Here is a 14,807-nt window from a genome sequence, read left to right as displayed (position 1 = left end):
ACAAGATATGTAGTCTTTTAGCCTAAAGGCTTGTAGAATGTGACTGCTATTCTGAAAAATCATGCCAGTCACCTCATGTCAGTCATTCTAGGGACTTTTGCTTGGGGAATGGATTTACCTAATAGTGTATAAAGTTCTTCCTCTGCTAATGCTTTTCCCCAGATTTTCCTGATGTTTCACTTGGAACTGAATTCCATCCCAAAAGCAGTGTAAAAAGTGCAATTTAAAATAATGTAATCAATCTAGAAGTCTTCTATGTTCCCTACGTGTCCAGTTTTGTCCTGGAATCTTTTCAGTAATATTTTGTTTTCAATGCCCTTAGGTCGAATCAGTGAGGTAATGAGGCGGGGTCAGAAAGATGGTAAGAATGCATGCTTCCTCAGGGTGAGCCCTGCAGCTGTCTAGACTAGCTTTGCTATGCTCAGGTAAGCCTTTGACTCAGAACTGGCTTTTTGCTGTAGAATCAAAAGATTGCTTTGTCCTGCTGTATCTCACTGCTGTGAGCAACAAACAGCTAAGGCATATTTGGAGGTGCTGGAATGGTGACCTTTCCCGATAATTATTTCATGAACATGGCAGCATTGGTCCAGACCAGATTCACTGGTCTTTTGTCTGTAATCAAGGGTACGAGATTCACTGAAGCCTGGTGGTATAGAAGGAGGTAAGTAATAAAGCTGCTCAGGATAATTTGCTCATCACTTTTCACTTGTTACAGCTAGCTTGTGCTTTTTTTTTTTAACCTTTACCTTCTGTCTAAAGTATCAATTCTAAGACTGAAGAACTGCAAGGGCTAGGCAATCCAGTTAAGTGACTTACCTAGGTTCACCCAGCTAGGAAGTATATGAGGTCAGATTTGAACCCTGGACCTCCCACTCCAGGCCTGGCCACTGTGCCCCTAGCTGCCCCTACAACTAGCTTTCTGACATTGACTTTTCCAAAGATCAGAAACACTGGAAAGCATTATGTTGTAAAAAATCAACAGAGGCCTGGCTCCCCTTCTCATTTCTTTTCTTGAGAAATAGAACTACTACTTAGCCCTCAATTAGCATGATGGGAAAGGTTCAGCAGTTTCCATTGGAGGGGAATTGGATTTTGATTCCATACAGTGATCTATGGGTGCACCAAGATTAACCCTGGTTCACACACACAGAAATAGTTCAGATCTGGGTTCTGTAATGAGGAAAGGGAAGAAATAGTTTGCAAATTGGTAGCAGAGAGGAGAGTTTGCAAAGAGGGACCTTGTCGCATGCCATGGAACAATACACTCAGTTCTGGAATCTGGGACATTATAAAAAGTGGACACAGAGAAAACTGGGCTTTTTGGTTTCCTGTTTCTGTGTGAGCGATGAGTGGGGGTTTGGTTTCTTATCCCTGTGGAGCCAAAGCTACCGATCCTGGTGTCCAGTTTGAACAAACCTGTCTACTATTTCATCTACTCAAGATTCCAGCATCCTGAGAGAGTGTTTCCAGCTGCTCTGAACTCTGTGTCTGGCCCACCAGTGAAAGAAGACCAGAAGGTCTACAGACATCTTGGGCCTAACTGGCCAGGGTTGGTCCCTGAGATAAAGGGTCAGCCTACGTGATCTAAAGAGCTATATACCTTACCGGAACTTATCTGGGAGGATTTTAGTCAGGTAGTAAGATAGCTGGGGAAAAATCTTAAGAGTAGTGAATTAGGGAGCTGGAAGGCCAGAAGATATCCCTTTGCATGGATCTTAGAAGGGGGTTTGGGTTAGCTAGAAAATTTAGATTTAGGGCATCCTATTTCCTAATCCTTCCATCCAGTTTACTGAGATTCAAATAAAAACCTGTCTTTGTTTTTTAACTGGTCTAAGTGTTAGATAAGCGCCTGTGGGAGGAGGTCTGCAAGGCCTATCCTCACTGGGTTATCAAGACCCGTCAAACCTTGATACCACCTCTACCAACCTACCAATTCAGACTACTTTATTTCAGTTCAAAGCCTTCCTTCAGTGCTTTCTATCCACATGTCTTGGGGCAAGTCATTTTTTGTCTTTCAGCCCTCCCCCACCCCCCACCCCCCCTTTTAATTTTAAAAATGGTTTGGACTCAGTGGCCTTGCAAACTAGCTCCAACTCAATGGACTGATAAGTCAAGCTTCTTTAATACTCTAAAATAAAGCAAATCTGACAAGGTGATGTTTCCATCCTTGTTACTGAGTGAAGAGCCTGTGAACCATTTCTATTTTTAAATCTACTCTTGGAAGATTAGCATAGATTTGGTCAGGAAAGTTTAGAGTGGACATTGGAGGAGGGCATCTAGAATATGCTGTTTCATTGTGTCCTTTTGATTGTAGTCAGGTAGTGATTATTGCCCCACTTCTAGATCTCTTCAGCTTAAACAGGCTGGCACACCTGTAACTTGAGTTTACACCCTTTCCCTGAATGCAACAACCCCAAGCGGAGGTTAGAGGGCAGCTTGCTATCTCTAGTCTTTTATTATTTTATAGTCTTTTATTCTACTTTCCTCAAATGCTAAGTGATCATTTCTCAGTGTGTGGCACTCTTCTCTTTCGTGCCATATGTTCAGGGTCCGTGAGGAAGGCAGGGTGAAAAACATCCAGGAGCAGAGAATATTTTTTTTTTTTATAAACCCTGACCTTCCATCTTGGAGTCAATACTGTGTATTGGCTCCAAGGCAGAAGAGTGGTAAGGGCTAGGCAATGGGGGTCAAGTGACTTGCCCAGGGTCACACAGCTGGGAAGTGTGTGAGGCCAGATTTGAAGCCAGGACCTCCTGTGTTCAGCCCTAAGCCACCTATTTGCCTCATGGTGGGTTATCTTTAAAATTTGATTTTATTCTTGGGCCTTGTGTTTTCATGTTTCGTGTTTATATTTTTTCTTGTTTTGGCATTTGCTGCTGATACTCAAAAAAATTTTTTTTGTCCCTAAAGTAGCCAGAGTCCACTGTGTTCTTTGTTTAGCATCTTCTTTAAGTCTGTTGAAAGTGAAAAAGCAAGATCTGTGTGGGATAGTAGAAAGTGGTAGATGAATCATGGAAGGGCCTGGACCCTATTGGAGCGTTCAGGCTGTAGCTCCAGGAGGGACTGGCTTTGCGATCCTGAGGAAGTTCCTTCCTTTCTGCCTTCATTTCACCATCTTTAAAATGAGGGTATCAGCCCAATACCGTTGATGCCAGATGCCTATTTGGGGGCTAGGAAAGCCCCGTGGAAAGGTTTCTAGTCTCCAGCAGTCCTGGAACAACACGTCGTGGGAACACACAATGAAGGCGCAGAGTGGGTCTGAGCTTGGCTTTGGCACCAACCGAGAACTGACTTTCCATTTGGGCCAGGCTCTGCTGAGTGTAGAATATCTGGAATAATAACCGCAGATATATTGGTGGCACTTAGCAGAGGGCTTTGCCTATCCCGCCTCAGAATAATCTTGCGAAACAGATATACCAACATTTCCATTTTGCAGATGAAACAGACTTGGATCACGCAAGTTTGTCGTTCTAACAGGTCAGACGTGGGATTTGAACCCAGGCCATTTTGATGCTAAGTCCTTTACGCCTCTCAGCTGTATCCCTCCCAGCGTCCTCTCTGCCTTTTCTTTTTCCTTCCCTTCCTTGCTTGCTCTTCTCATCCTCTGCTCCATCTTGGAACCACAGGAATCCCAAGAATCTCCCCCCCCCCCTTCCTTTCCTCCTTGATCCTAAGATTATCCCCAAAGCTAATGTGCATGCCAGTCATTTTTGCTTCCCGCCACTTTGACCTAGTGGCTCCTGAATTTCTGGCTCTAGAATGAGGTCAGAGAGAGGAACTGCCCCAAACCCGGGCTGGCTCTTTCCCTTTAGTCCCGTCCCGTTCCTCTCCCCCCTTGGATGTTTTCTCTATTCAGGGAGAGGAAAGGATAACCATGTGGGAAGAACCCTCTCTGCCTGCTTGAGGATCTCCGAGTTCTGCTGGGGTGAGTGACCCTAGTCCTTGTCAGCCCTACTAAGCTTGTGTGCAAGTGGGGGCACCACTGCCGTCCCCCCACATCCGACACCGCCATGGAGCATCTCCAGACCGTGGAGGTTTGTCAGACGGAAAAGACTAGACCCTGAAGGGTGGGGAGAGCCAGGAGGGGCCTCAAGGCGGTCACATCGAGCCCCTCGCTTTGTGGCAGCATCCTGCTGTGCCCTCCCAGTCTGTGAGGCTCTTCCCAGCATGGCAGCTTCCTGGACAGAAGAAAGCAGCCCCCCAGTCAGGATCAGTGGGATGACCTTGGAGAAGGTGGAGGAGAAGGGCAGCAAACACTTCCATTCAACGGCTGGGATCCCACTCAACCAAGAGCTCTTCCTCTGCCAAATGAAAGGTCTGGGACCTCCGGCCGCACGGACTCTAGGGGTGGAATGGAGGGAGGCGCAGCATCCTCGTGGATCTAGAGGAGCTCCTGAGGAGTCAGGAAGCGCTTCCCCTGAAGGAGGCCTTGAAGGAAGCGAAGGCAGAAATGGGGAAGAAGGAGAACCCAGAAGAAGGCAAAAGTGCAGAGACAGAAGAGTGCTGATTGCAGAGTAACGCAGAGGGAGTGAGGGCGAGAAACGTGAACTAAGGCTGCAAAGAGAAACTAGGACTGCTGTGAAGGGCGTTTATGTACCCCTCTAAGGGAGGACTTCTTGGGGGGAGAGAATGGACTCCCCCCCCACACACACATTCCTTTCCTAGAAATGGGCCTAGAGGAGTCCCTACAACCTGAGTGTAACACGTTCTAAATGCCCACCATGGAGTCCAAATTGCCTGATTCCTTGGCCATCTGGGTGATGGGGCATCACTGATTGATTGTGGAGGGCAGGAGGGACCCTGACGCTTCTGGTTCCGGAGCGTCCCTTCCTCCCTAGTTCTGTTAACCCTTTGGCCATTGAGGATCTCCCTGAAGAATTGTCTGTCTTGAGACAGATGTGGGGCTGACAACCATAGACTGGTATCAAAGGACCAGCCTACTAACGTTCGGAAGGACTCATGACCCAGGTTGGTTTTTCGGCTTCAGAAATGCAGTAAATCATCATGGAAGGGTTGTGGCCTGTATCAGTGGAGGGTGTATAAACACGTTTGGAGTCACAAATCCTGGGCCTATTGAAGTAAGTAAGGGTTTGGGAGGAGAGAAGTTGCTCTAAAGGGTTCTGTGTGACGAAAGCCCATTTTGGGTCTAGGGAGGCTGCTGGGTTCAAGGCCAACATGCCCACTTTGGACAACTTTAGGAAGCATAAAACACGCCTTCCCTCTCATCATCCATTTACTGGTAGGTCGCTTCCTTTTATGTTGAAATGGGGCAGGCCTTGTTGCTTGGCCTAAAGTAGAATGATGTGAATAAATAAAAAGCAAATGAATGAATGAATGAATGAATATAGTGCATTCCTATTCTGTATTAGGCATTGAGTTTACAAAAACAAACACTGAAACGGCCCCTGCTCTCAAGGAATGTGGATGTTTTTTAAGCATTTTAAACTTTTTTTTTTTAACTTTTATCTTCCGTCTTGGAGTCAATGCTGTGTAGTGGTTCTAAGACAGAAGAGTGGTCAGGGCTAGGCCATGGGGGTCAAGTGACTTGCCCAGGGGCACACAGCTAGGAAGTGTCTGAGGTCAAATTTGAACTCGGGACCTCCCCTCTCTGGGCCTGGCTCTCAATCCACTGAGCCACCCAGCTGCCCCCTATTTTAAACTTTTTGAATATTTCTATATGTAAAGAATAGAAAAAGAAGACTAGAGATCTCATTATGTACCACTTATTTTTTAAGCATATGCTACTTCAGCACATTAGTTCCTAAAGTGCCCTGCTTATCTGTATTGACCTCTGAACTGCCTTCTATTCTCTTCTATGGGTTTTTATTTATTTTTTTGCCCGGAGCTTTGAAACATTTTGTTTAATTAATTAATTTAGAATATTTTCCCATGGTTACATGATTTATGTTCTTTCACCTCCTGTAGCCAATGAGCAATTTCTATGAATTAAAAAAATTTTTTTTAAACCCTCACCTTCCATCTTGGAATCAATACTGTGTATTGGTTCTAAGGCAGAAGAGTGGTGAGAGCTAGGCAATGGGGTTGAAGTGACTTGTCCAGGGTCACACAGCTGGTAAGTATCTGAGGTCAGATTTGAACCCAAGATGATCTGTCTCTAGACCTGGCTCCCAATCCACTGAGCTAACCAGCTGCCCCTTTATGAATTTTAAAAACAAATCATCTTTGTTCATTTTGCTAATACCTACTTGTTGGCTCTGTCTGAAAATGTATGTTTCATTCTACGACTTTTGCCCGTCACCTTCCTGTCAAAGGGGGGATGCTCACCTCATCATTGGTCTTCTGGAATTGTGATGGATTAATTGCGATGATTTAATTAATTGTGATGAATTAATCCAAATTCTTGATCGCTTTCCTACAAAAGATTGTAATCAATATGATTGGAGATATAGACTGTAAGCGATCACCCTGGTGCAAATATCAATAATAGGGAAATAGGTCTTGATCAATGACAGGTAAAACCCAGTGGAATTGTGTGTCAGCTACGGAGTGGGGTGAGAGGAGGGGAGAGAAAGAACATGAATCTTGTAGCTATGGAAAAATATTCTAAATTAGTTAAATACCCCCTCCAAATAAATGAATTATAAAATAAATATTATATTAATATAACTTAATATAATATATTTAATATAAATATAAAACAAATAAAAAATTATCATTGTATGTCATTCTGTTTCTTCCGACTATTCCATATTGGTTCATGTGAATCTTCCCAGACCCATTCTAACTTACTTCGTCTTGTCAAGTCCATCCCGTGGTAGCCTTTCAGGGTCAACACCCTTCCCACATGCGCCAACATTTCAGCCAACATTCCTTCCACCTCCTTCCATTAACTGAAGCCTCACTCTTCGCAGAGGGTACCCTTGTATCCCTCTTTAGTGGTTGCCCTCCTTTCTCTCTCCTTCCCCAATTCCCAATAGGGTCGGGAGGAAGCTGGGCAACTTGCCTTGTTCTTCATTGCAAAGCCACCTTCTACCCTCATCCCTCCATGGTCGTTGTGCTTTTGAGATCTCTTGTACCACCCATGGACGGTTACGTCTTGATTTCCAGTCTTTTCCCCAGCTTTTTCAGTTAGCTTCATCTATGGGGGTTCGTGATCTTCTCTATTATACCTCCTGCCACCATCCTGGGGAATTTCAGTATTTAGGCTGTAAATCCCTTGAAGGGTCTGAGCACGGCATTCTGTAGATTCCACAACAGGAAGGATCTCCTTATTTAGCTTATTTCAGCCACATCCTAAACCCCACTGTAGCTCATGCCCTTTCTCAGAATTGCCCCAACTCCTCCGGGACCACTTTCCATAGCTGACCCACCCTTGCCTCCAGGGGGCTCATTCCCTCCCTCACCACTCTTGGCCTCCTTTTGTCCTTTGCTCATTCCCGTTCTCAATCCATTCTTCACTTGGGCTTCACTTGTCTTCCTGCCTGGACTCCATGGTTGGCTTCTTGGCCATTTTAGTAGTTCTTACCTTAGACCCCTGGCCTATGAGTTTGGGACTTTTTATCCCTGGATCAGCCCTACCTGAACCAAATCAAGATTCTCTGTGTGGGGAGGCAAAAGGGAATCCTGGCCTGTGGAATGTAGATGATTGCAAGGCAGGAAAAAGGGAATAAGCAAGACCTCAGCCATGGGTCTGGTGTCAGGAAGAACTGAATTCAAATGTGGCCTCGCATACATACTAGCTGTGTGACCTGGCCAAGTCACTTAACCTCTGTGTAAAGGGCAAACCACTCCAGTGTCTTTGCCAAGAAAACCCTAGAGTGACACTCTGACCCATGGGGTCATGAAGAGTTAGACACAACTGAACTGAACAACGCACTGAACAACAATAGCAACGTATGAAGTTATACAAATACTTCCATATCATTCATGTTGCAAAAGAAAGCACAACCAAAAAACCCCAAACCTCAAATGAGAAAAAGAAAATTTTATTCTTCCATCTGCATTCAGACACTCTTAGTTTCTTTGGAGGTGACTGGCATTTTTTTTTATCACAATTCCTTTGGAATTATCTGGGATCTGAGAGTCGAGAAATCCTTCACAGTATTGCTATTCCTGGGTACATTGTTCTGGTTCTGCTCACTTTACTCTGCATCAGTCAGTATAAGTCTTCCTAGGTTTTCCTTTTCTTTTTTTTTAATTAAGTTTTTTAAAGTTTAATTAATTAATTTAGAATAATTTTTCATAATTACAAGAATCATGTTCTTTTCCTCCCCTCTTCCCCCCCCCCCCATAGCCAATGATCAATTCCACTGGATTTTACATGTGTACATGATCAAGACCTATTTCCATATTATTGATATTTGCAGTAAGGTGATTGTTTAGAGTCTACATCCCCAATCATTTCCTCCTCGACCCATGTGATCAAGCAAATGTTTTTCTTCTGTGTTTCTGCTCCCACAGTTCTTTCTCTGGATGTGGATAGCATTTTTCTCATAAGCACCTCAGAATTGTCCTGGGTCATTGCATTGCTGCTAGTAGAGAAGTCCATTACATTTGATACAGTGTGGTACAGTGTTCTCCTGGTTCTGCTTCTTTCACTCTGCATCCATTCCTGGATTCCAGTTCACATGGAATCCCTTCAGTTTATTATTCCTTTGAGCACAATAGTATTCCATAACTAACATATATCACAATTTGTTCAACCATTCCCCAATCGAAGGGCATCCCCCCATTTTCCAATTTTTGGCCACCACAAAGAGCGCAACTATGAATATTCTTGTACAAGTCTTTTTCCTTATTATCTCTTTGGGGTTTAAACCCAGCAGTGGTATGGATGGATCAAAGGGCATGCAGTCTTTTAGCACCCTTTGGGCATAGTTTCAAATTGCCTTCCAGAATGGTTGGATCAATTTACAACTCTACCAGTAATGCATTAATTCCCCAATTTTGCCACATCCTCTCCAGCATTCATTACTTTCCATAGCTGTCATGTTAGCCAATCTGCTAGGTGTGAGGTGATACCTCAGAGTTGTTTTGATTTGCATCTCTCTAATAAGAGATTTAGAGCACTTTTTCATGTGCTTATTAATAGTTTTGATTTCTTTATCTGAAAATTGCGTATTCATGTCCCTTGCCCATTTATCAATTAGAGAATGGCTTGCTTTTTTGTACAACCGGTTTAGCTCCTTATAAATATGACAAATTAGACCTTTGTCAGAGGTTTTTGTTATAAAGATTTTCCCCCCAATTTATTGCTTCCCTTCTAATTTTGGCTGTATTGGTTTTGTTTGTACAAAACCTTTTTAATTTAATGTAATCAAAATTATTTCTTTTGCATTTTGTAATATCTTGTATCTCTTGCTTGGTCTTAAAATCATTCCTTTCTCATAGATCTGACAGGTATATTATTCTATGTTCACCTAATTTACGTATAGTTTCCTTCTTTACATTTAAGTCATTCACCCATTCTGAATTTATCTTGGTGTATTCCCAGGCATTTCTGAAAGCATCTTGCCTGTCATTTCTTTTTTAAACTTAATTTTTTTCAATTACATGTAGAATCATATAATTTTTGACAATTATTTAGTGACAGTTTGCAATTCAGATTCTCTTTCTCTCTGCCCCCTTTCCAAGGGTGGTAAATAGTCATAGTTTATACCAGTGCTTTCATGCAATACATATTTCCAGATTTCTGATACCATTTCAGAAGACACATCACACATGATAAAAAACTCATGAAGGAAATAAAGTGAAGGATGATGTACATTGATCTGCAGTCAGACACCAACAGTTCCTTCCTTGGCTATGGATAGCATTTTTTATCACGAGTCCCTTGGAACTTTGTTTTCCTGATAATTTAGTCCTTCATAGCTGATCATTGTACAATATTTCTGTAACTGTACAATGTCCTCCTGGTTCTGTTCACTTTGCATCAGTTCATATAAGTCTTTCTGAACTCATCCTATTTGTCATTTCTCATGATACAATAGTAGTCCATTACAATCATATACCAAAACTTGTTCTGCCATTACTTTATTGATGGACATCTTCACAGTTTCCATTATTTTTTTTTGCCACAGCAAAAAGGGTAGCTATTTTTGTATTGATGTATTTTTGTAGACAGAGATCCTTTTCCTCTTTAAAAAAAATCTCTATTGGATACAGACCTAGTAGTAGAGGTATTTCTGGGTCAAAGGGGATACAGTTTTATAGCTTTTTGGTCCTAGTTCCAAATTGCTCTCCAGAATGGTTGCATTAGGGTACAACTCCACCAACAATATATTAGTGTCCCAATTTCTCCAAATCCCTTATGACATTGATCATTTTCCTTTTCTGTCATATTAGCCAATCTGAAAGGTGTGAATTGCCACCTCTGAGTTATAATTTGCATTTTTCTAATCAATAGTGATTTAGAGCATTTTTTCATATGACTACATACCTTTGATTTCTTCTGAAAACTGCCTGACCAATAGCCTTTGACCATTTATCAATTGGGGAATAACTTGAGATTAGTAGGGTCTTTGGCAAGAAACCAAAAGCCTTTGGTGCAGGAGTGATGCTTCTATTACTGGCCAAGTGCTGAGCAGAGGCAAGGGCTTCAGAGTGAAAAATTATCTGGGAACTAAACAATTGATGAAGGAGATCAGGTCTGAGAGTAGGATTGGAAGTTCTAGACCATGCTTGAAATGGAAGAATGATGGCCTCCTAATTAAGGACGATGCTCAGAGTCAATAGCTAATATTTAGATAATGGTTTTAGGGTTTGCAGAGCTTTCCAGAATATAGATTAGTTTGCACCAGAGAGGAGTCGTATTTCAGGAGAACATATTTGCCTGGAATCCAAGGAGATTAATATGAAAAGGGGGTGGGGGGGAGGAAACTGCTGCTTTCTGTCTTCCTTACTAGATGGCAGCCCAGAATAGCCCCCAGGTAGGAAGAAGAGCAGTGGAGACACTGCCAAGACAAGGAGGCACCTCCGAGACCCCATGGCCAATGGGTCTGCAAGGACTTGCCATATCCAAAGAGGGAGGGTATGGAAAGGCGTGACAGGGCAGGCTGTAGGGAAGAATCCAGTTTTGAGAAGACAGATTCAGAAGTCCAGTGGATCCCAAAGTGGGGAAGCCTGATAGGATTTGGGTTGTTCATCCTTCATTTCCAAAGAGGACTTAAAATTTTTTTTAAAAAAAATTTTTTAATTAATTTATCAAATTAATTAATTTGGAATATTTTCCATGGTTACGATTCATGTTCTTTCCCTCCCCTCCTCTCACCCCCCTCCCATAGCCAATGCACAATTCCACTGGGTTTTATATGTGTCATTGATCAAGACCTATTTCCATATTATTGATATTTGCACCAGGTTGATCATTTAGAGTCTCCATCTCTAATCCTATCCAAGAGGGGAAGTTTTTGATAGAAAGCTGTTATGTTTTGGACATTTTGAATTTGAGATGCCTTACTTTCAGTCTTTGAATCATACTAAATATCAGTTCTAAGGCAGAAGCATGGTAAAGGCTAGGCTACTGGGGTTAAGTGACTTGCTCAGGGTTGCCCAGGTAGGAAGTATTTGAGGCTAGATTTGAACCCAGGATCTCCCATCTCCAGGACTGGCTCTCTAGTCACTGAGTCACCCAGCTGCCCAAAGGCCTCTTCTTTAATGTTATGTTGACCAACATAACTTTTTCTGATGTCGAACCATTTAACAAGGCCAAGAACTTTGGTGATACACGCTTTACTTTCTAGATCTTCAGTAGGGTAGCTGTATATATATATATATATACACACACACACACACACACACACAATATACAATATATATACATATTTATACAATATACAATATATATACATATATTTTAGAGTGCATAAAAGTTTATTTACAAAAAAATCCAAATTACATATAATACAGACTTTTTACACACAAGAAAACATATGAGATATGGGATGATAGCAGAAGAGGGACTCAGAGATAGGGTCATTGTCCCGAGTTCAAATCTAGACTTGGACACTTAATAGCTGTGTGACCCTGGACAAATCACTGTTTGCCTCAGTTTCTGCATCTGTCAAATGATCTGGAGAAGGAAATAGCAAACTTCTCCAGGATCTCTGCCAAGAAAGTCCCAAGTGGAGGTCAATAAGAGTCAGACACAATGGAACAACAGATAAAGCTTGAGTGGGAGAGGATGCTAGCTGTGACAGTCCACTGGAGGAGCCTCCAGGGCACGGGTGAGTGTAGTTGGCTTCAGCAAGGAGAAAGAATAAGAGGAAGGGACTTTTAATAGCACCTGGCCCAACCTCTACATCTTACAGATGAGGCAAGTGAGAAAGTGTGAGGTCAGGTGACTTGCCCTCGGTCACCTGATAAGTGGCCAACCTAGGAACTGAACCTGGGTCCTTAGAGTCCCAATCCAACCCTCTTCCATGTTTCATCTTGCCTTAGCAAATTGGAGAGATTGGAATAAAAGAGGAAATAATGTGAGATGTTGTCAGGGACCATTGAGATGGGGGGAGGGGGGTAGTTTTCTGCAAATACCCCATATTGTGTAGTAGGAGGTGTGCAGATGGAAAATTTGCCACACCTGAGCTACAGTCCCAGCATCCTTTTAAGTGACGTCCTCATTTTACATAAGGATGCTCGGGAGATAAATCTGGCTGAGACCCACACTGTGGGGCTCTTTTTTCCGAGCTTGTGCTTTTGGTAAAGTGCTCCAGGTGTGGGTCTCTGGCTCTCTTTGCTCTGCTCACTTGACTGAAAGAACCTTTTTTTCCTTTCCCTCTCATTATTATTATAGGCCAAGTTCTCCCCAAAAGGGTTGGGGGGGAAAGGGACAGACTCCCTGAGGATTGATGGGTTAGAACAACTATTGGGATGAAGGGCAGAGAGAATTAGGGAGGAGTAAAATGAAATGTGAGCCCCGTGGAGATGAGAATTCATGAATTTGTGGTGGGCCCAAGCAGCAAATGAGTAGGAGCAGAAGAGCTGAAAAATGGGAGTAACTCAGTGTTGGGGTTGGGCAAGGTGCCAGTGATGACATAAGGGTGCAAGGAACTTGAGAAATGTCAAAGGAGGTCCCAAAGGGGGTCAACAATTGGCAAGGGAGTGGAATAACCCAAGCAGGGAGGAGGCGATCGTACCGCAGGGTGAGGGATTGGAGGTCCTAGCGAATATGAAGAATGGGCTTAAAGTATGAGGCAAAGGGAGAGGGCTGGAATCTGATAGGATAAAGGAGTAGAATCATGAGCCCTTGGGGGTGATGGCAAGTCCAGATTCTGCCAGCTTTCTCTGTTCTGCATCAGTTCCTAGAAGTCTTCCTGGGTTTTCCTCTGGAATTCCCTGTCATCCTTCCTTGGGCCCAATTCAGCCAGTGCCCATTCACTGCCCTCCTTTTTGTCACTGCATTTGATAGCTCATGCTCTTACCAAAAAGATGGCCCCAGTCAGTCATTGCTGGTGGCTTCGTGTCAGTGGGGAAGGAGGTCACTCATGGGGTCCTCAAGGATACCGGCTTGGCTCTTTGCTGTTTAACATTTTCCTTCCGTGTCTTTGACAAAAGCATGAGGGGAACCAAGCTGGGAGAGTTTACACACTGATTGACCCAGTTAGTTTCTGGAAAGATCTTGATAGACCCTAAAGTGCAGATTAATGGCCCAATTCAATTTAGAGAGAGAGGTCTCTCTGGTCATGACTCAGGCAACTGCTTGGCCCCAGGATGGTGCACATTTTTATTAATGACTCAGACAGAGATGTACTTAACAGATCTATAAAAGACCCCGAGCTTAGAAGGAATAGTAAACCCTTTGGATGAGTCAGGAGTCTTGGGTTCTATTTTCACTCTGTGATGACAACCAGACCATTTCTATCTCTGTCTCTAGAATGGGAAGAATAATACTTACACTGTTACTCTCCCAGGTTTTTGTGTGGAAAGCATTTTGTTAACCTTAATAACTAGAGAGGTGGCTCAGTGCATAGAGAACCAGGCCTGGAGATGGGAAGTCCTGGGTGCAAATCTAGCCTCAGAAACTTCCTAGCTGCGTGATCCTGTGCAAATTATTGCCTAGCTCTTTTCTGCCTTGCAACAGGCATGCTTAGTATTGATTTTAAAGTGGAAGGTAAGGGTTTTTTTTTTTTTTAAAGGCTATAGCATAGCAAAGAGTTTCCCTCCTTTCTGGGAGCCATCAAAGACCATGCTGTTTGACATGGTCCACGTGGAAACCAGAGACTGCAAAGCAGCTCCCAGGAAGGATGGAAACATCCACTGAACCCCCCCCCCCAAGTGACTTTCATTATTAACATCCCCTTATTATTGGAATTGCCATGATTATTATTTTTACTTAGCCCCAGGAAAAGTAGATGAGAGCAACATGCTTGCAGGGTTAATACAGATGTCCCATTCTGTCCCCCCAGAATATTACCAGGAGATCCCACTTGAAAAATTAAACCTAAGGATTCTTATATACCCACTTAGATAGGATCCTCTTTTCTAGGTATAAAAACTTCTGGCAAATCTGTACTCTGAATTCCCTAATCCATATCTGGGTCATGTTGATTTTACCCACTGATCCTGCCTTTAGCAACAATGTTTCATTGACTATCTCTCTAGGCTTCCTGTGTGTTGTTAGGTTCCATGGAAACATGTATGTTGAGAATGAAACTGTGTGCCAAGTAGATGTGTGATCATGAGGGTATAAAATAAAGCCAGGCCTCAGCCAAGGTGGAGCAGTTAATCCTGTGAAACCTGTGCTGTGGGTTGAATGGGAAAGCTGTGTCCCATTCATCATTTCGATGACACTGTCCCACCTCCAAGACCCCATCCCCTGTGGGAGGCTGGCCCACCTCATGGCACCTCTT

The sequence above is a fragment of the Monodelphis domestica genome, chromosome 2 (assembly GCF_027887165.1).
Source record: "Monodelphis domestica isolate mMonDom1 chromosome 2, mMonDom1.pri, whole genome shotgun sequence".
NCBI lineage: Eukaryota > Metazoa > Chordata > Mammalia > Didelphimorphia > Didelphidae > Monodelphis > Monodelphis domestica.
Note: the sequence above shows the minus strand (reverse complement) of the source record.